General features: G+C 46.2%; 1 pseudogene; it reads left to right on the plus strand.

Moving 5' to 3' along the window:
- LOC108802776 overlaps nucleotides 1-21126 on the plus strand; it is a 32365-nt pseudogene that overhangs the window by 2406 nt on the left and 8833 nt on the right.

Consider the following 21126-nt stretch of genomic DNA (forward strand, 5'->3'; position numbering starts at 1 on the left):
ACATAAGATAAGAGGTTGGGGGGAGTGGGGGTAGGCTGGGGGGGGCTAGGGGAAGAATGTCAGGAGGCTGTATTGGTGAGCAGTCTCTAACACTCAAGATTCTATGATCGTGCGGTATTCCGCAGTGGTAGTGTATTCTATCCAGTAGTACCAGGAGGCCGAGAATCTGGAGGAGGTTCCCTTGACGGAGCTGATGAGGTCCTCCATGAGTCTGATATAGTTTATTTTGGAAAACCAAAGCTGGACCGATGGCGGAGTCACCTGTTTCCATAGTATGGGTATACATGCACGGGCTGCATTCAGCAGGTGCACTAGAACCGACCGGGAGCTGTCCGATTAAATGGACTTTATAGTTTGAAATCTTTTATTGGGTGCTGGTGATTCCTATTCATTTGCTTTTTGAAAACATTTTTCTTTAATTTCAGTCAGAGACCGGGCGTATGAAAGGGAATATCCTCCGCTGTGCTCACTCCGCTGAAATCCTGTAGTTTTCTAGCATAACATTGTCCTGGTTATACCTTATATTACATGTCTATTTATAACTTTATACATTAAAAACACTGAAAATAATAAATGTGAAGTAAATCTGTGCTGTGTCTGTAATGTATCTTGTTGTCTGGAGCAATACTTTTAGAAGAAGATGCACCATAATCTGAATTTCCTCAGAGACCGTAACATACAGGGGTACAGGTACCCTTAAAAACAAGATCACACAGGGACTCATACACACGCATACACATGCAGAATCACATGCATACACGCAATAGGTTGAACTTGATGGACCTGTGTCTTTATTCAACCTCAAATACTATGTAACTATGTATAAAATAACTTTGTACTTTTTATTCGAACTTGTACATGATTTCCTTTAGAGAAAATGGTCCAATAGACAACTCTGGGCAGTTAAAAATCGAGATGATAGCATTGTAAGGTTCACGATAACACATTGTGGACACCGAACCATCACACCTACTATATTTCCAAAGGTCTGTGCAAACCCCTCCAAACTATTGAGTTGTGAAGTTTCCAGTAAAGGGTGCTATTATAGTGAACTTGTACCCCCTTTTACTAAAAATCACATCGGCACGCAGCTCTGCATACTAATGTAAAAAAATCTCTTACATTCATTAGTTAAACAAACTTGTTTTTCCTTTACTTACAAATAGAGTTCATCTACTTCCTGGTCCAGTTCTGGCACAGATGATGTAAGTGCCAAAGTGTTGCATCCTTGGAAGGTTACATCAGCAGAGCATTGCTGGGAAATTAATCTGTAATCTCACGAGATCTCAGGGAAAGGCATTTTCCTCCCCTGAGATGATGTGCATGGTCACATGTCCTAGTCACATGTCCCAGAGTTCCAGGAAGTAAAGGGAGATGGATTTATCTGCCTTTGGCTAACATGACCACTACCAGAAGACTGGGGAAGAAACGAGAGATAAGGAATGCAAAGAATACAAAGCTGGCAATTATCTAAAAGTATGTGTCTTTAGGTTGTCATTACTAAATATTTCTAAAGGTGTGTTTGTTGTTATTTTCAAGAAATGGGTAAAGTTCCTCTTTAAGGCTACAGTACACAAAGATGTTTTTAAAAATGAAGTGCTTCTATCCACGTGGCAACAGATTTATCTTCCAGCATGACTGCACTAGGCCAGCTCAGTAATGTCATAATTTGAAAAGAAATATTGCAAAGAACTCAAATGGCCTACACCAGTGGTTCTCAACCTGGGGGTTGCCACCCGGTCGGGGGTCGAATGACAATTTGCCAGGGGTCGCCCACTAGGCCAGCTCAGTAATGTCATAATTTGAAAAAAAAAATTTGCAAGAACTTAAATGGCCTACACAGAGCATTGAGTTTAAACCAACTGAACACATATGGGATGAACTAAAACATTGTGTCCAACATTAGAACCTCAACTCACTGAACTCATAAATTCTTTTTGGCAGAATGGGCACAAATTTCCACAGACACACTTCAAAATATTTTGGAAACCCTCCCAGAAGAGTGTAATTTGGTATATCTGCAAGAAGGGATGGGTCACCTATATATTAATGCATCATGGTTTTTGAATGGGAGGTTAAAAAAGGTTATCTAGGTGTAATGGCCTTGAATCTAAAGCAGTGGTTCTCAACCTGTGTAACCTCAGGGCCCACATTTGTCCTTGGTCATTAAGTCATGACCCAAGTGGCACTGCAGTGGAACACATGGCATTAGGGTACTGCACGTTCCGGTGCAGGCGTACGAACTGTGGGTGGGAGATGACCATTCAAACACACCTCCCACACCAGAATGTAAGGTAGGTGCGATTGCATTGTACAGTGCGTTAATCGCACGGTACTATGCGATTAACGCACTGTACTAGTGTGAATGGACTCTCAAAAACACTGACAGACGTAATCTTACACACACGCACACACATATACACACACATATACACACATACATACATACATACATACATACATACATACATACTGTACATACACACATACTCCCAAAATGTTTGTATTTTTTAAAACTATTTTTTAAGATCCACCCAGTCTCCCTACCTTATGAGAACTGGAGTGGATCCTCAGCCTGGGGTCCAATGTGGGCTGCCATGCTGTGACGGAGCTCCATCCATAAGTGCATTACTTATACAGCTCCCTTGCATTTCCTGTAGAGGTGCCGGGAGCAAGAATGTGATATCACTCTGGTCCAGGCACCTCTAATGGTGTACCAGAGGGAGCAGTAAGCAATGCATGTATGTATGGAGCTCCCTCGCAGCCATACCCCCAGCCCACCCCACCTCAAGTTGACACTCAGGGCCGGGCAGCATATGTTAAATGGCTGCATGGCACGAGAACTGACAGTGCTGTGCTAGGGGCTGGCAGAGGAGCCTCTCACCTAGAAAAGTGGAAGGCATGCGGAGACCCACTAAAGGCGGTCGCGACCCACCAGTTGAGAACTAAGGATCTAAGGTATTTCACATTCATATTGCCCTGCTAGTTTCTATAGAAAGTTGTTTTTAGGATTATTGTAGATTATAATTTTGTGTCACGATTTTGTTTATTTATGATAGTAATTTTAATTTACAATGTTTTTAAATGCACCACCAGAGTGTAACGCTTCCCATAAACAATAGACTGTGTCCTACCATGCAGCATCTAAAAAGTTAACAAAACCTCATTATACAAATATGTAGGTTGTCATTAGGCGAGCTTGTATATGTCCTCATATAGTGGACTCTCTAGGGCAGTGGTGCCCATTAGGTCAGCCAAGAGAGAGATTGAGGAGAACCATCAAGAGAGAGAGAGAGTGAGGAGAGCCAACCAGGAGAGAGTGAGGAGAAATGCAGAGAGAGAGAGAGGAGCGAGGAGAGCCAATCAGGAGAGAGTGAGGAGAAACGCAGAGAGAGAGCAAGGAGAGCCAATTAGGAGAGAGTGAGGAGAAATGCAGAGAGAGAGCGAGGAGAGCCAATTAGGAGAGAGTGAGGAGAAACCTGAGAGAGAGCCATGAGAGAGAGGCAGGAGAAAGAGAGCTAAGAGAGAGCCAGGGGAGAAAGCCAGGAAAGAGAGTGAGGAGAGAGAGCCAGGAGAGAGAGGCAGGAGAGAGAGCCAGGGGAGAGACAACCAGGAGAGGGAGAGGAGAAACACCAAGAGAGAGCGAGGAGAGACAGCCAGGAGAGAAAGAGAGCTAAGAGAGAAAGCCAGGGGAGAGAGGCAGGAGAGAGAGTGAGGAGAGACAGCCAGGGGAGAGTGGCATGAGAGAGAGTAAGGAGAGACATGGTTGGAAATGTATTAAGAAACATTGAAGCCCAGTTTTGTTTTGTTTTTTCATTGATAGATCTTATTGAGTTCGTCATTTGAAAAGTTGATCTTAACACAAAAAATTGTGGGCACCCCTGCTGTAGGGGGAAGCAGTAGTGACCGGCTGGTATCATCCATTCCTGCTGCTCAACTTTCCTTTAGGTAAACTCAGCCAGGGTGTCTTAGCCAGAATTGACTACAAACACACGAGCACTCTTCATGAACGGTCCAATGATCATTTTCTAATTTCTGTAGGTAATAAAGTTATCTTGAATTACTGTGTTTGTTGTTCATGAATGATGTGGAAAATCTCAGGAATACACCAAGCTTGTTGAGTAGAGCCTAACCACAAAACTTACTTTTGGGTAATTTTATTAACCAATGAATGACAGTGTGCGAATATCATGGGAGAATCCAGAACTGAGCTGTATGGAACTGAGGCATGTGGAGAGGAGGAGGTGGAAGTGAGGTGGAAGCATGAACATTGCCAGGGTGAGGCCAGGGCAGTAGTGGAACTACCACCATAGCGACCCATGCGGGCGCTATGGGGCCCACGACAGAGGCCGGTCAGGAGCAGGCTTATAATCCTCCCAGTTCCTGGCATAGATGCACACACTATATTTTTATAGTGAACTGGAGCGGACGGGCCAATGGGGCATAACCATCAGTCTCCAAAACCCCAGACTTTTTTAGGTGGAGATAGCTGAATGGGTGGAGTCAGACTCCTGTTGCCTTCTCTGGATTGTTCAGTGACAGGAGTGGGTGTGGCTTGGAAGGAAGAACGTAACGTGGCGCCGCTGTGAATGGTGGGACGTCAGGGACATCGAGGAAGGGACAGCGGAGGGGAGAAAATGTGATGGGCCTGTTGTTGTATGGTGCTATGACAAGACTGCCCAGGTGTCTGCTGGCTATTATAATCAACAGACACCTGGGAAATCTTGTATGCTACATGCTGGGTCATTCGTTGATGTGCCTGTCATTGTCCAGCAGTACTGTCCCAGCTCTCTGTCCCAAAGGTCTTGCTCACACCAAAACTCTGCGTTCCATAGCGGTTGCTGCTGGAACACACTGTATCGCACACAAAACTCCCCCCTGCTCTCTGGGGCGGGAGGGGGCATGATGGCATATTGAATTCAATGGCATGCAGCCACGCCCCTGCCCGCAGTGTGGTCACCCACACCAGAACACGTGGCAAAACAATGCCTGTGTTCTGGTCCAGTGCGATCACCAAAAAATATTGCTGGCAGTATTTTTTGCGATCGCACTGGACCGGAATACAGGCATTGTTTTTCCACATGTTCAGGTGCGGGCGATCACACTGTGGATGGGGGATGTAGCTGCACTGTCATTGTCTTCAATGCACCGTCACGCCCCCTCCTGCCCAAGAATGCATGTGCGACACAGTGCGTTCCAGCAGCTACCGGTCTGGAACGCACTGTAACTGGTGTGAATAAGCCCTAAAACCCTTTTATACCTGGACATACGTTGCTGTAATTATCTTCCATTTACACTGTGGCTCCTCTGACTGCTGTAATCTTAATGGCTTGTTTACCCCCTTGCCCGGAATGCAAGGGATCGCATACACAAAGTCTCCTTGCGTTCTGGGGTGGGAAGGGATGTGGCAGTGCCATTCATGTTATTGGTTGCACCAGAACACACGGTATTACGGCATTCAAATGCGGTGCAATCACAAAAAATTGTGCATGTTTTTTTTTTTTTGCGGACGTGGGGTGAATGAATGGCGAAGCAGGCACTGTACTGTAGCTGTACTGTAATAAAAAGATATTAGTCTGGACATCATGTTGTTGTGGGTCTGAATCCTGTGTTAAGGTGCCCATACAGTGCACGCTTCTCGTATGAGAATCGCGGGAAATCCCGCGAACGTACGAGAATTGTGCAGTGTGAATGAAGACGTGTGACCGTTTCTACTGTACGGTCGCAGTCTTTTGTCTAAGGAGCATGCTAGAAAACCAGCCGAAAATCTTACGATTTGGTTTGAATGATGCTCGGAAGACAAATGCCGAACGGGCCGGTGTGCGCACGCGCACACTGCCCATTCAGCATTGCGGTCATCGGAAGCCCGCCCCTCAGGTACGATCTGCCTGTCCATGATGGGCAGATCGTACGTTTTTTAAATTACTTCACAACTATCGCAAGACTAAGGTCTTGCGATGGTTGTGAAGTGTATGGCCACCTTTAGTATTGCTGTGGCTGGGACAGCTGATTGATGCTGGTTAGGAATTCTATGAATGCTGAGCAGATAAACTGGTGAGCAGGGGGAGAGGGGGGATGGGGGGCTGTGGACCGACTGACTGTGGATGTCAGTACGAGGATTTCTAAGGACCGGCTGTGTGTGCAGCCGACTGCTGGGTGAGTCACTGTGCTGCCAGGCTTCCGAGGTCCACAAGTAGGGAGGGAGGAAAGGACTCCTCTGCTGTGTGGAGAGGATCATGGTGGCAGCAGACACTGGCGGAACTACCAGGGTTTGCCGTGTGGGGGGTGCTGTTAATATACTGCTGACTTTTATTATAATGTATTGCTGGGACTTGTAGTCCCACATAGCTGGTGGTATTCTGCATTGGTTTATGATGATTATACAGCTATGCAGAATAGCTCCAACTATGCAGGACTACAAGTCCCAGCAATGCATTGCATTATTAAGTAGGGCTACATCAGAGCCAATACTGGGTTTTTTTCACCAGTACTTTACTCGTGAAAATGCCCCGATACTAAACGCAAATACTGGTGTTCTGTCGAGAACGCCAACGTAGTCGAATTTGCTGACCTCAGCATCTGCTCTTGCGCACAGACCAATATTATGGAGGAAACCAGGATTTATTCACAAAGTATTTCGTTTAAATCGTTAATTGTGACCGTTAATAATATTCCATCATTTCCTGCCATGGACGGTATATTATTAACGGTCACAATTAACCATTACAAACGAATACCTTGTAAATAAATGCCTGTTTCCTCGTTAATCCCGTCTGTACGTAAACGCAGATACTGGGTCAGCGTTCTCGACAGAACACCGCACTAAAATTTTAAACAAGCGGCTGCCTGAGTTCCCGCGCTTGCTTGGGACCTCGGCAGCCTTCCTGTTAACCATGCGGTGCCATGACGGTTGGGGGGGGGGCCCTTCATGGTTTCCCGCACCGGGGCCCTGAAGGATCTAGTTACGCCTCTGGCAGCAGGAGAATGTCTGGCCCGCCGTGCAGTCTGCGGGAGAGGAGAGCAGACACGAGGATAGTATGGCAGGATGGGGGCACAGGCGAGAAAGATCACCGGGACCGGAGCCAGACCGGGCAGAGTGCCAGATGGAGCGATAATTTAACGGCCACGTGTTTCGGAGTATGATCTTCTTCATCAAGCCAGATAGACAGGTTTTTTTGGCGGGAGAGCTTTTTAAATGGACAACGGTGGGCGGAGTTTTGTGGGGGAGGGACTGATTGGTGAGGATGTAATATGATTGTTGTGGAAATTGAACATGGGGGATAGGGAGGCACCAAAATAAGGGGACAAGGAGGGAGAGGGGTTACGTGTAATCGATAAGTGGTATTGCATGGAGGTGGTGGGGATGCTCCCCTTGTGGGAAAGTCTTGGAGAGGTCAAAGATTGTTATGGGGACAGTGATATCAAATGATGGTGCTGATCTCTAATTCTTTATTTAAACCATGGGGTGAGAAAGTGTTTCATTTGTAAATCCAATATGTCTCTTGCTTGCACAATTGGTGGAATCTGCCTAAGGGAAAGGTGCTTTCAGGGATCTGTTCAATTGCAAAAACTTGAAGGTGCTTTATGTTTTTATTATGTTTCTCAAGAAAATGTTGTGGGAAGCTGTGACCAATGCTACCCTTTTCTATGAACCTGCGGTGTTCGCCAATGCGTTTGTAGAGGAGACGGATGGTGCAGTATGTAGAGAAGACCGCAAGGGCATTTTAGAATGTAAACTACAGGACTATAGGAGCAGGTGATGAATTGTTTTATGGGGAAGGTATTGCCAGAGTTGTCCTGGAATGAGGGTTGGCCATGGATTGATGGAAATGGAGGTGTTGGGAGGGTTGTGTGATGGTGGAGTTTGGGTGAATGGTTGGAGTGTATTTGTCTGATGATTCGCTCCAGACTAGTCTGAATATGCGTTCTGATGGGCAGGGTTTAAAGGATAAAGGTGACAGTGGTGGTGTTTTCTGGTGGATTTTAGTTTTCCAATTGAAAACCTTCCCTTTGGCATAATCAGAGTGGTCTCTAAGTAACTTTTGGGATTTTCTCTGGATGGTAACAGCCTCGTGTTTGGTTTTGTTTTTGCTTACAGTGGAGAGCATTTTGGGAAGAGAAATGAGGTTCCAAATTCATTGGTGATATGGGTTTGTAAATGTTAGATTTTGGAGGTTGTTGAGTTTTCTTTCTCTTTGCTTGATGATGATTTTCATCCATTTTGTGGTGGCAAATTTGGCAGTCCATTGCCTCTACCAGAGCAAATCATCATCGAGAAAGACACACTGTTTCTTTGTTCGAAGACCTCTGGGGGAAATTTTGAGGTCTAGGTATCTTTGGAGAAATGTCTCAACATTAAAGGTTCTCATCAAAGGATAATTTTTGTCTGGGGGGGTTGGTGTGTGTTTTTTTTGGGGGGATGAGGGGGCATATCTGGAGGTTTAAGGGGGTTATGGGGTGGGCTGAGCACCAAAATTGTGGTGTACCGGAGAAGTGGGGGAGGTGTTCATCTTTGATGGGAAAATTGAAATGAGTGGGTTCCTCATGAGCTGCTAGTGGACAGGTTACCACTGGTTACACCTTGGGCAAGGTGTTCAAGACATGTGAAAGTTGAGAAAAAAGTCATGGAATGAGCGCTCTAGGAAGGGCTGGAGGGGGTTGGGGACGCTGGGTGTGCTGCTTCTCAAATGTGCGGACCGGAGTGTCCGACGTATGTACTAAAGGTAACCAAAGGAGGAGGGGTGGAGAAGCGCCAACAACCTGACCTGAAATAGTAATGGGATGCTGGGAAATATGAAAGTTATACTCACATCTAGGTGAGTTCTTTGCGGCTTTGGACAGAGGATTTCAGGAAGGTGGTGCTGTCTCTGCTCATCTCCCGGCTGAAAATCCGAACTGCGCATGCACCCGCCCCAGGATGCATTGCGGCCGCCCGACCAGTTTCAGATTCTTCGGCGGGAGCGCGCACTGAAAATAGTTTAAACCGCTGTTAAAGCGTTTTTAAAGAAAAACTTTTTGCCTATATCTACTTTGCTAGCAGTAGATATAGACAAAAAAAACGGAGGGTTTAGAAATCCTTTAACACTCTGGCTTCCACTCAATTTCTTAACCTAACCTCTTCTTTTGATCTAACACAATGGTCAGACACTCCGACTCACTCTGATATTAACATACTAGATCTTGTTCTCTTCCACCTCAGCACTCCTTGCAACCTCTCCAACACCACTTCCCTGCTCTCAGTTTCACCCTCACCTTATCGCCAACCCTGAATCCCCCTACACGGCACACTGCCACCCGGAGAAACCTTCGCCACCTCGACCCTTCTCTTCTCTACTCTGCTGCTGACTACCTCTATGACAAAATCTCACCCCTGTCCTGCCCTGAACTGGCTATTTCTGTCTACAACAGCTCACTTTCATCCTCTCTAGACACTTTGGCTCCCCTCACTACACGCAGACCTAGACCATGCCCACAACAACCGTGGCTAACAAATGAAACCAGACATCTGAAAAGACAATGCCGCGCTCTTGAATGACTGTGGTGAAAAACTAGGCTTCTGCAAGGCTTCACCCTGTACAAAACTGCCCTCCTAAAATATAACTCCTACCTCCGTGCTGCCAAACAGACTTATTTTGTCACTCTCAGTAACTCACTCTCATCCAAACCTCGTCAACTCTTTTCTACTTTTAACTCTCTACTATGTCCTCCACCGCCATTACCCATGAACTCACTCACTGCCCAGGACATTGCAATTAATTTAAAAAAACAAAATAGATACAATTCGGGTTAAGATTGCTACTGTACAGTCACCTTCCCCTATTCATGTACCAGACCCTCCATCACACTTGTTACTTTCCTCTTTTGACCCTGTCACCACAGAGGAGGTTACAAAGCTTCTCTCTGACACCTCACCACTTTTCCCCTGCACCCTGTTCCCTCACCACTACTTCAGTCACCCTCTTACTCTATCCTACACTCTCTTACTCACATATTCAATCTCTCACTCTCTACTGGCATCTTTCCCTCCCCTCTGAAGCATGCCCTGGTCACCCCAATACCCAAAAAACCCTCAATGGACCCTACCGACCTCAACAATCTCAGACCAATCTCCTTTCTCCCATTCCCCTCCAAATTCCTAGAATGCCTTATCTACAGCCGCCTGAGTCACCACCTCGCTGATAACAGCCTTCTTGATCCCTTACAGTCTGGCTTTCGCCCCCTACACTCCACTGAGACCGCTCTTCTCAAACTCACTCAAGACTTACTAACAGCTAAAAACAATGGCCATTATTCCTTACTCTTGCTATTAGACCTTTCTGCTGCTTTTGACACTGTTGACCACCTGCTCCTTCTCAGAAAACTCCACTCGCTTGGTCTACTAGTCTCTGCTCTCTCGTGGTTCTCCTCCTACCTATTCAAGCGCTTCTTTAGCGTCACCTGCAACTCTAACTCCTCCCCTCCTCTTCCTCTTTCTGTAGGGGTCCCCCAAGGCTCTGTCCTTGGACCCCATCTCTTCTCTATCTACACCTCCTCCCTTGGTCAGTTAATAACCTCACATGGCTTCCAATTCCATCTCTATGCTGATGACACTCAAATATATCTTTCTACTCCACAACTCACCCTCTGTGTCCTTCCGTGTCACTAACCTACTTACTGACATATCCGCCTGGATGTCGCAACACTTCTTAAAACTCAACCTTTCAAGAACTGAGCTCATGTTATTTCCCTCCGCCCGTGCACCTTCCCCCATCTTTTCCCCTGAGATTGTAAACACAACTATCCAACCCTTCCCCCATGCCAAGGTCCTAGGTGTCATCCTTGACTCGGACCTCACCTTTCTTCCTCCACATCCAATCACTATCAAAATCCTGCCGCCTTCACCTTCATTACACCTCCAAAATACGCCCCTTCCTCACCAATGAAACCACAAAACTACTCATACACTCACTTGTTATATCTTGACTAGGGCACGCCATAGGTTCCTTTCTGCACCAAAAAACCCTGCTACGCCACCTCCCCTCACTAACTACAAACCCCAAATAACAGACCACACCATTTTTGGTAGAACTGGCTGTAGCAGCCCTTTATTACAAAAAAATCATAACGTAAACCAATATACCTAAACATTACATAGTTACATAGTATTTGAGGTTGAATAAAGACATTAGTCCATCAAGTCCAACCTAACCAAACACCAAGTACTAAATGTATAATAAGTGGGGGCGGGTAGTTCCTCGCCGTGTGCTAATTCCCAACTGACCAGGAAGAATTCTCCGCCCTCTCATCCTACTGTGAAGGACCACCCATAACTCGGCCAATCAGGTAAGTGCCCCCTCCATTTTGAAGAAAAACCTTGACCTTGACCCCTCCTTCCTGTTCCCAAGTTTGCCCTGTCATGTAGTGCCTCCGCCTATTTATTTTCTGTCATTAGCTCAGTGACTATCTCGTCCTGTCCGTCTGTCTCCCACCTTGACTGCCTTTAGGCATTCCCTAAAGTCTCATCTCTTCAGGGAAGCCTATCCCACCTCAACCTAATCGCTCAACCATCACGCTCTCAAACAATTCATCCCCAAACAGCTACATCCTCATGTATCACTTCCCCCTCCCTTGAATTGTATTGTGATTGTAAGGTCTTCCTTATATTGTAAAGTGCTGCGCAAACTGATGGCGCTATATACATCCTGTATAATAATAATAATAATAATAATAATACCTAATGGTAAGTTCATGTATTTTTAACTAGAGGTTCCACTCATTATACTCACCCACTTAACCATGTATTCCTGAAAACACGCTGACACTCCGGATATCAGATCAGAAGTGCTGGCACCTCACCACACAGCAGACCCATGGTCTGCAGTGAGCTGCAGTAAGAAATGCTTACCAGCGACGAAGTTCTTACAAGATGTGAAGATTTGGATCAGGGCGGGTGATGGATGTTTTGCTAGGTTAGTTAAAATGATGATGGTTCAGCTGAGGTGGTTTACAGATGTTGTTGTGGGTCTGAATCCTGTGTTAGTATTGCTGTAGCTGCGACAGCTGATTGATGCTGGTTAGGAATCCTATGCATGCTGGGCTACTGAGCAGATAAACTGGTGAGCAGGGGGAGAGGGGGGACGACTGTGGACGGGGTGAGCTGTGTACGCTGCTCGTATCTGATCTAATCAGCTGTCACAGCCACAGCACTACTAACGCAGGTTTCAGACCCACAACAGCATCTGTGAACCTCCTCAGCTGAACCATCATCATTTTAACTAACCTAGCAAAACATCCATCACCCGCCCTGATCCAAATCTTCACATCTTGTAAGAACTTCGTCGCTGGTGTCACAGCATTTCTTACTGCAGCTAACCTAGCAAAACATCCATCACCCACCTTGATCCAAATCTTCCCATCTTGTCATGACCTTCGTTGCTAATGTCGCAACATTTCTTACCTAATGGTAAGTTCATGTATTAATACCTAGAGGTTGCACTCATTATACTCACCCACTTATCCATGTATTCCGGAAAACATGCTGACACTCCGGATATCAGATCAGAAGTGGCGGCACCTCACCACACAGCACCACCTTCCTGAAATCCTTCGTCCAAAGCCGCAAAGAACTCACCCAGATGTGGGTATAACTTTCATATTTCCCAACATCCCATTACTATTTCCTTTGGTTACCTATAATAACCATCTGGCTTGCCTTAAAAGTTTAGCCAGATGAACCCGTGTAGAAAAAAAACCCCTGAATTCTAACCACTATGGCAGGAAGCATAGAGGAATTATCAAAGTCTTGTGTTTTTGGAAGCACCACTGCTATCTGACACTAAGCAGTGATGCAGAAGTAGAAAATATGAATTTGAAATAATTTTCGTTGTGATATACAACCAGCATCTGGAGCTCTGGACTTTTTCACAAATTGAGTTTTCAAAGCTCTACTTGGCTCCTTTGTGGAAACACGGCTGTTGTTTACAGAACTCAGCAGCTCAAGCTCACATTTGCACACATGAGGGAACCAGAAAGGGGAATCCCCTCTTCTCTTCACATAGCTCCATCTGACTTTTCTATAAGAGACAGAAAGTGTTTAAAATGAAAACACCTGTACTAAAATATCTTTATAAAATCCATGGAGGTGTCTATTGCTACTTTTATATAAATAATCTGTGTAATTAAGGCTTCCATAGAGTGAAGTCATATTTACAGGTACAGCGCCATCTACAGAGTTTTACTATTGTCGCTGGACTCCTCAAGGGAAGTGGTTGTAGTATGCCGCCATTCCTGTTTGGAGGCTTGGCGTCACACATACTTCATTGAGTGCAGTAAAACGATTCTCCACTCAGAGAAGACAAACCTGTATTCAGTTATTGATGATTATATTTCCTGTGTATTCAATGAACAAGGAACTAATCGTTTGAACTGCAGACTGTCCCAAGACATACTATTCTGATGTTAAACTCCAAAATGTGTAAAGTTCTTGATTTTGTCTTTATCTGTTGTCAATATCCTGTAACTTCTATAATAATTAATTTTTTTTTTTTTTAGGGATCCACCTTAATTCTTGAATATTGGATTGAAGCAGTCTGATAACAAAGTACTGCTAAGTTGGCGTTCTTCAGCACATGATGGATCCCAGGGGAGACAAGTTATATGAGTTCCCAGAGTGTGAGCATAGTTTAATTCCAAAGTCAGTTCTAACAGTTCACCAGAAAATTCACGATGAAGAGAAACCATTTGAAAATTCACATTTTACTCAACGCCAGAGGAGTCACACCGGAGACAAGATATTTGACTGCTCAGAATGTGACGAGTGTTTCACAAAAAAGAATAAACTTACTAGACATCAGAAGATTCACACAGGAGAGAAACCATTTAAATGTTCACAATGTGACACGTGCTTCTCACTTAAGCTACAACTTACTCAACACCAGATGATACACACTGGAAATAAGCCATTCAAATGCTCAGAATGTGACAAGTGCTACGCAAGAAAGACACAGCTTACTGAACACCAGAAGATACACACTGGAGAGAAGCCATTCAAATGCTCAGAATGTGACAAGTGCTTCAGAACTAAGGGACGACTTATTATCCACCAGATGATACACACTGGAGAGAAGCCATTTCATTGTTCAGAATGTGGAATGTGCTTCACACAAAAGCAAAGTCTTGCTACTCACCAGTGGATTCACACTGGAAGGAAACCATTTAAATGTTCAGAATGTGACAAGAGCTTCACTGGAAAGCAAAGTCTTACTGAACACCAGAGGATTCACACTGGAGAGAAGACATTTGAGTGCTCAGAATGTGACAAGTGTTTCACAAGAAAGACAACACTTATTCAACACCAAAACATTCACACAGGAGAAAAATCATATACATGTTCAGAATGTGAAAAGTGCTTCACACAAATTGGACATCTTACTATTCACCAGAGGGCTCACACTGGAGAGAAACCATTTAAATGTTCAGAATGTGGAAAGTGTTTCACGCGGAAGCAAGGTCTTATTGATCATCAGAGGATCCACACAGGAGATAAACCATACAGGTGTTCAGAATGTGACAAATGTTTCGCCTCCAAAACTAACCTTAAGGTTCACTGGAGGATTCACACTAGAGAGAAAAAACCATTTCAATGTTTAGAATGTGACAAGAGCTTCAGACAAACGTATAATCTTATTCGGCACCAGAAGATCCACAATGGAGAAAAAGCTGTTTCAATACTTTGAATATGAGAAACCATTCTTTCCAAAGATACATTTTATTGGACACTGGAGGAATCACCCAGAAGAGACCTCCGATCCATGTTCTGAAAGTGATACATTTCCCATTATAGAAATATCTGCTTTTAACCTCCCTGGCGGTATGATTATGTCAGGAATTTAATCACATGAGTCTCACAAATTCCTTCATGAGACCTCTGTGATCAGCAACATCCAGATGCGATCATCCTCAGCTAATTGCAGCACATGTGATTACATGTGAAAGGCTTCCCCACTGCAAAGTTTAACTTTAGAATAATAATAATAATTATTATTATACAGGATGTGTAAAGGCCAACAGTTTGCGCAGCGCTTTACAATATAGGGAAGGCATTACAATCACAATACAATTCAAGACAAGATGGTAGGGAGGGCCCTGCCATGAGGGCTTACAATCTAAAAGGGAGGGGTAAGTGATACATGAGGAGGTAGCTGGGGATGAATTGTTTGAGAACGTGATGGTTGAGCGATTAGGTTGAGGTGGGATAGGCTTACCTGAAGAGATGAGTCCTAAGGGAACGCCTAAAGGCAGTCAAGGTGGGAGACAGACAGACAGGTTGGGATAAAGAGTTCCAGAGGATGGGAGAGACTCTACAGAAGTCCTGGAGGTGAGTATGGGAGGAGTTGACAAGGGAGCTGGAAAGCAGGAGGTATGTATTAACAATCTCAGGGGAAAAGTTGGGGGAAGGTGCACGGGTGGAGGGAAATAACATGAGCTCAGTTTTTGAAAGGTTGAGTTTTAAGAAGTGTTGCGACATCCAGGCGGATATGTCAGTAAGTAGATTAGTGACACGGAAGGACACAGACAGGGTGAGTTGTGGAGTAGAAAGATATATTTGAGTGTCATCAGCATAGAGATGGTATTGGAAGCCATGTGAAGTTATTAACTGACCAAGGGAGGAGGTGTAGATAGAGAAGAGAAGGGGTCCAAGGACAGAGCCTTGGGGGACCCCTACAGAAAGAGGAAGAGGAGGAGAGGAGTTAGAGTTGTAGGTGACGCTAAAGGAATCACGAGAGAGCAGAGTCTTGTAGACCAAGTGAGTGGAGTTTTTTGAGGAGCAGCAGGTGTTCAACAGTGTCAAAAGCAGGTGATATTGTTACGCCCCCCACCCCCCCTGTTCGTCTCTTTTAGACCTCTACCACGCCGTTTGCCTCTCGCCCCTGCTCAAAATTTGGGTCACTTGATTTCCACCTTTCCTTGGCCCACTGGGAAGGACCATATGGGATTCGCCGCCGGGCGGACTCACTTGGGAGCACATGCATGTACCTGCTTGTGTGAAACTGGTAGTTAAGAATTGACCCAATTCACCTCCCTTTAGGATAACAACAATGGTAGAGATTACATACAATGTTTTTCTATATTATACAGATATCTCCCTTTTCTTCCTGAAGAAGCGCAGAGTTGCGCGAAACATTGAAGTTGCTCTTCCACACCCTAACCTTCCATTAGCAATCACCATCGACCACATTATCACCACCTAGGTTTGCGGCATCATGATATAGGGGGAATTTCATGAATCATAATTTTGGTCCTATACTTTGATTGGGCCTAACAAGCATTGTCACTTTTTCACAATAAGAATTTCAAAACACAGTTCACTATGGTGGACATATTTTGTTTGTAGGGCAGGGCTAGCAAGCTTGCTCCACCTCATATAATTGAGTACTGATCCGAGGTTTAATTTTGTTTATTTATTTATATATGGACTGTTTGACATTTTCACAGAATGAATTAACTCCTATTATGTATACCCACCAAATGGTGAATCGTATTATTCTCAACAAAATCATGACCGTATGCACTATGCTTAGATCATGTACCAAAAGCATATGAACTATGTGGAATTTCTTATGATTACTGTTATTACTATTTCATGAATCGTTATCGTGGCCATACTTTGCTTGCGGGGTGGTGCCAGTGGAGAATAGATCTGCTCCACTCTCTAATCCTTCAAGCATTGCTCATAGGCTTATACTTATAAACTGTGGACACTGGATAAATGTTGTTAATGATTATGTTAACCCACAAAGTTAGATGGGGAATCATGCGGATCTTTAACTGAATTATGATTGTTTTCTGTATCTTAATCATGTTCAACAATTTTTCTTATCAATCAATTGAATCATGTTTTGTTCCTAAGGTTACACTCTGCTCCTAGGACAATGCAAGCGGAGAGTTATTATCCCACTCCACAGCCCTGCGAGCATTTCTGTATAGGCCTCTCTGTATGAATTTTGGATATTGGCATATTAACCCCAATCATGTATGTCCGAAAGACCATATGGTGAATCATGTTTGCTCTGTAAATGGAAAGGTATTGTGTATGTGGAAAAAGCTTTTAGGGACTATCTACCTAATCAACTGTTTTTACTATTGGCATTAAGCCCCCCTTTTTTAAGATTTATACCAACTAATAAAATATATATTTTATATATCTTTTTGTCTGGAGTTGTCTTCTTTGGTGCTTTTAAAACCCCACTTTTCTTTCTTAAAATTTTTTGCAGTGTCAAAAGCAGCAGAAAGGTCTAATAGCAAGAGTAAGGAATAGTGGCCATTTTTTTTAGCTAGCTGTTAGTAAGTCATTAGTGAGTTTTAGGAGGGCAGTTTCAGTGGAGTGTAGGGATGAAAGCCAGACTGTAAGGGGTCGAGAAGGTTGTTATCAGCGAGATGGCGACTCAGGCGGCTGTAGATAAGGCGTTCTAGGAGTTTGTAAGTGAATGGGAGAAAGGAGATTAGTCTGAGATTGTTGAGGCCGGTAGGGTCCATTGAGGGTTTTTTGGGTATTGGGGTGACCAGGGCATGCTTCAGAGGGGAGGGAAAGATGCCAGTAGAGAGTGAGAGATTGAATATGTGAGTAAGAGAGTGTAGGATAGAGTAAGAGGGTGACTGAAGTAGTGGTGAGGGTACAGGGTGCAGGGGAAAAGTGGTGAGGTGGGTGTCAGAGAGAAGCTTTGTAACCTCCTCTGTGGTGACAGGGTCAAAAGAGGAAAGTAACAAGTGTGATGGAGGGTCTGGTACATGAATAGGGGAAGGTGACTGCACAGTGGCGATCTGATCCCGAATTGTATCAATTTTGTTTTTGAAATGAATGGCAATGTCCTGGGCAGTGAGTGAGCTAGTGGGTGGTGTCGGTAGAGGACATAGTAGAGAGTTAAAAGTAGAAAAGAGTTGACGAGGTTTGGATGAGAGTGAGTTAATGAGAGTGACAAAATAAGTCTGTTTTGCAGCATGAAGGAAGGAATTATATTTTAGGAGGGTAGCTTTATACAGGGTGAAGTCTTGCAGAAGCCTAGTTTTCCGCCACAGTCGTTCAAGAGCGCGGCTACGTCTTTTCAGATGTCTGGTTTCATTTGTTTGCCACAGTTGTAGTGGTCGTGGTCTAAGTCTGCATGTAGTGAGGGGACTGTTACCCGTTTGCAATCCTGAGCCCTGTTACCCTGACAGAATACTGAGACCCAAACAACCAAATTGACCACACGGGGACCTGCAGGCTTTGGGGTTTTTGTTTTCCCTTTGCCACTGTCGAGATGGATCTCGAGGGGATACGTGGTTATGTGCGCTTAGCATCTGAGGAGCCAGAGTGCAGCCAACAGTTGTTTCAGGGCTTCGCCAGAGCAGACCTATTGGAACATATGCGCAGGGCTCACTGGATATGACTGGTTGTCCGTTTGGGGATATTCAACCCCTAATTAAAATTTGTAGCGAACTTTACCCCTTCATTTACCTTGCCACAGGTTATGTCGCTAGTGTGGTTCTTAGAGGATGATCCTGCAGGGTTTTCTGAACATTACTTTGAGTTTTCACAGGAGGCCTTGTCAAGACATATTGAGGCGGTTTGGACCCTTATTGACCAGGGAGTCATTGTGGAAACCTTTGCTCAACCCCTAATCCTGATGTGGTCTGACATGTGGTTCAGGCAGTCTAGCCACCAGTCCAGATCCCGATCGGGTTTAACCAGGTTGCCCATGACAACCGCAGTGGCTACCCTGATTGTGGCAGCTACTCCCAGTTTTCCCCAGCAACAGCGCCTGTCTGCCATTCAGCTACACCTGTCCCAAGGCAGCCCAGCAAGAGCCCTCATGTCCCTTAGTCGAGTATCAGTCAGAAGCTGAAAAGCTCGAAGAGTGGACTGATTGTTCGGAGGATGAGGATTGAAGTGACTGCTCTGAGGATGAGGCTGTGGATGACCGTTTTAGATACTCAGGGTTCATCCCAATCCAGCCAGTTCCAGCCGATCCTGATCCTGTTCCAGCCGATCCCGTTCCAGACGATCCCGTTCCAGACGATCCCGTTCCAGACGATCCCGTTCCTGTTCCAGACCATCCCGTTCCTGTTCCAGACGATCCCGTTGCAGACAATCCCGTTGCAGACGATCCCGTTGCAGACGATCCCGTTGCAGACGATCCCGCTCCTGTTCCAGATGATCCCGTTCCTGTTCTAGAGGATCCTGTTCATGACAATCCCGTTGCAGACGATCCCGTTGCAGAGGATCCCGTTGCAGATGATCCCGTTCCAGACGATCCCGTTCCAGACGATCCCGTTCCAGACGATCCCGATCCTGTTCCAGATGATCCTGTTCCTGATAATCCCGTGGCAGGCGATCCCGTTGCAGACGATCCCGTTGCAGACGATCCCGTTGCAGATGATCCCATTGCAGACGATCCCGTTCCAGACGATCCCAATCCAGATGATCCCGTTGCAGACGATCCCGTTCCAGACGATCCTGTTCCAGACGATGATGATCCTGTGCCTGCTGCCCAGCTTCTTATCTCTGATAATCCCGTACCTGCTGCCCAGCTCTTGGTCTCTGATGATCCTGTGCCTTCTGCCAAGCTTCTGGCCTCTGAAGATCCTGTGCCTGCTGCCCAACTTCTGGTCTCTGATGATCCTGTGCCTGCTGCCCAACTTCTGGTCTCTGATGATCTTGTGCCTGCTGCCCAGCTCCTGGTCTCTGAAGATCCTGTGCCTGCTGCCCAGCTCCTGGTCTCTGACGATCCTGTGCCTGCTGCCCAGCTCCTGGTCTCTGATGATCCTGTGCCTGCTGCCCAGCTTCTGGTCTCTGATGATCCTGTGCCTGCTGCCCAGCTCCTGATCTCTGATGATCCTGTGCCTGCTGCCCAGCTCCTGGTCTCTGATGATCCTGTGCCTGCTGCCCAGCTTCTGGTCTCTGATGATCCTGTGCCTGGTGCCCAGCTCTTCGCCTCCGCTGAATCGGTGCCAGCTGTCCAGCTCTTCGCCTCCGCTGATCCGGTGCCTGCTGCCCAGCTGTTCGCCTCTGCCGATCTGGTGCCTGCTGCCCAGCTCATCGTTTCTGGTCCTGGTGCCGAGGTGATGCCCCTTGCAGCCGAGGGGCCTGGGGATTGGGACACCTGCCTTAGGTGGGGTGATCATGTGCGTAAGCCCGGGCCTGGTAGTGGTGATGTCCTGGGGAATAGGGGAGTTCCATTTGAGAACCCCTGGCTTCAGCATAGTCTCGCTGCGTTCCCTGAAGTATGTGGTGACCTGGGTCTGGTGGCCACTGCTTTGGGGGTAACTGGGTGGCTGGCTGAACACGATGTCGGTCCTAGTGACCCCCCATGTCTCATAGAGGTGGTGTGTCCACTGAAACTCGGGCTCCTCAGTGCCTGGGGGGTGTACCCCATGGTACTCTGGTGCCCATGGCCTTCCTGTTGGGACTTCGGCTGGTCTATGGAGATCCCTACCGGATCTGGGTGGTGGACTGCTCGGCCTGTTGCATGACCCTGGCGGGGGGGGGGGGGTGTCCGGAACTTCCGTGATGCGGATGGACTTTTTTGGAGCGTCCGGAGCCCGCTCCTTGAGGGGGGGTACAGTCAGGATCCAGAGCGCCTCCAGGTGGCGCTGGAGCCAGTACCTGCAGTTCCTGTGCTCGCCTGCAGATGTCTCCAGGCAGCCAGGAACTGACAGGTATTAGACCACCACTGGGTGGTGCTGGAACCTGCAGCTCCAGTGCTCACCTGCGGGTGTCTCCCAGCTGCCAGCCATTATCCTCCACCGGGTGCTTCCTGGGAGGGTATATAATGCCTCCCTGCAGTCAGGACTGTGGCTCAGTATCCTGTCGCCTTTCCCTGACTGAGTCCTGTGTCCTGAGCCCTGTTACCCGTTTGCAGTCCTGAGCCCTGTTACCCTTTTGCAGTCCTGAGCCCCGTTACCCGTTTGCAGTCCTGAGCCCTGTTACCCGCTTGCAGTCCTGAGCCCTGTTACCTGCTTGCAGTCCTGAGTCCTGTTACCCGCTTGCAGTATCCTGTTACCTGCCTGTACCCTGATCCTTTGTCTCTTAGCTCCCCTGGTGTGGCCCAGCTCCCCTGGTCTGGCCCGGCTCCCTGGGTTTACCTGTTTTGTATACCCTGTTTGCATTTC

This window comes from Nanorana parkeri, unplaced genomic scaffold (genome assembly GCF_000935625.1).
Source record: "Nanorana parkeri isolate BGI_ZX_2015 unplaced genomic scaffold, ASM93562v1 scaffold3106, whole genome shotgun sequence".
In the NCBI taxonomy this organism is placed as follows: Eukaryota; Metazoa; Chordata; class Amphibia; order Anura; family Dicroglossidae; genus Nanorana; species Nanorana parkeri.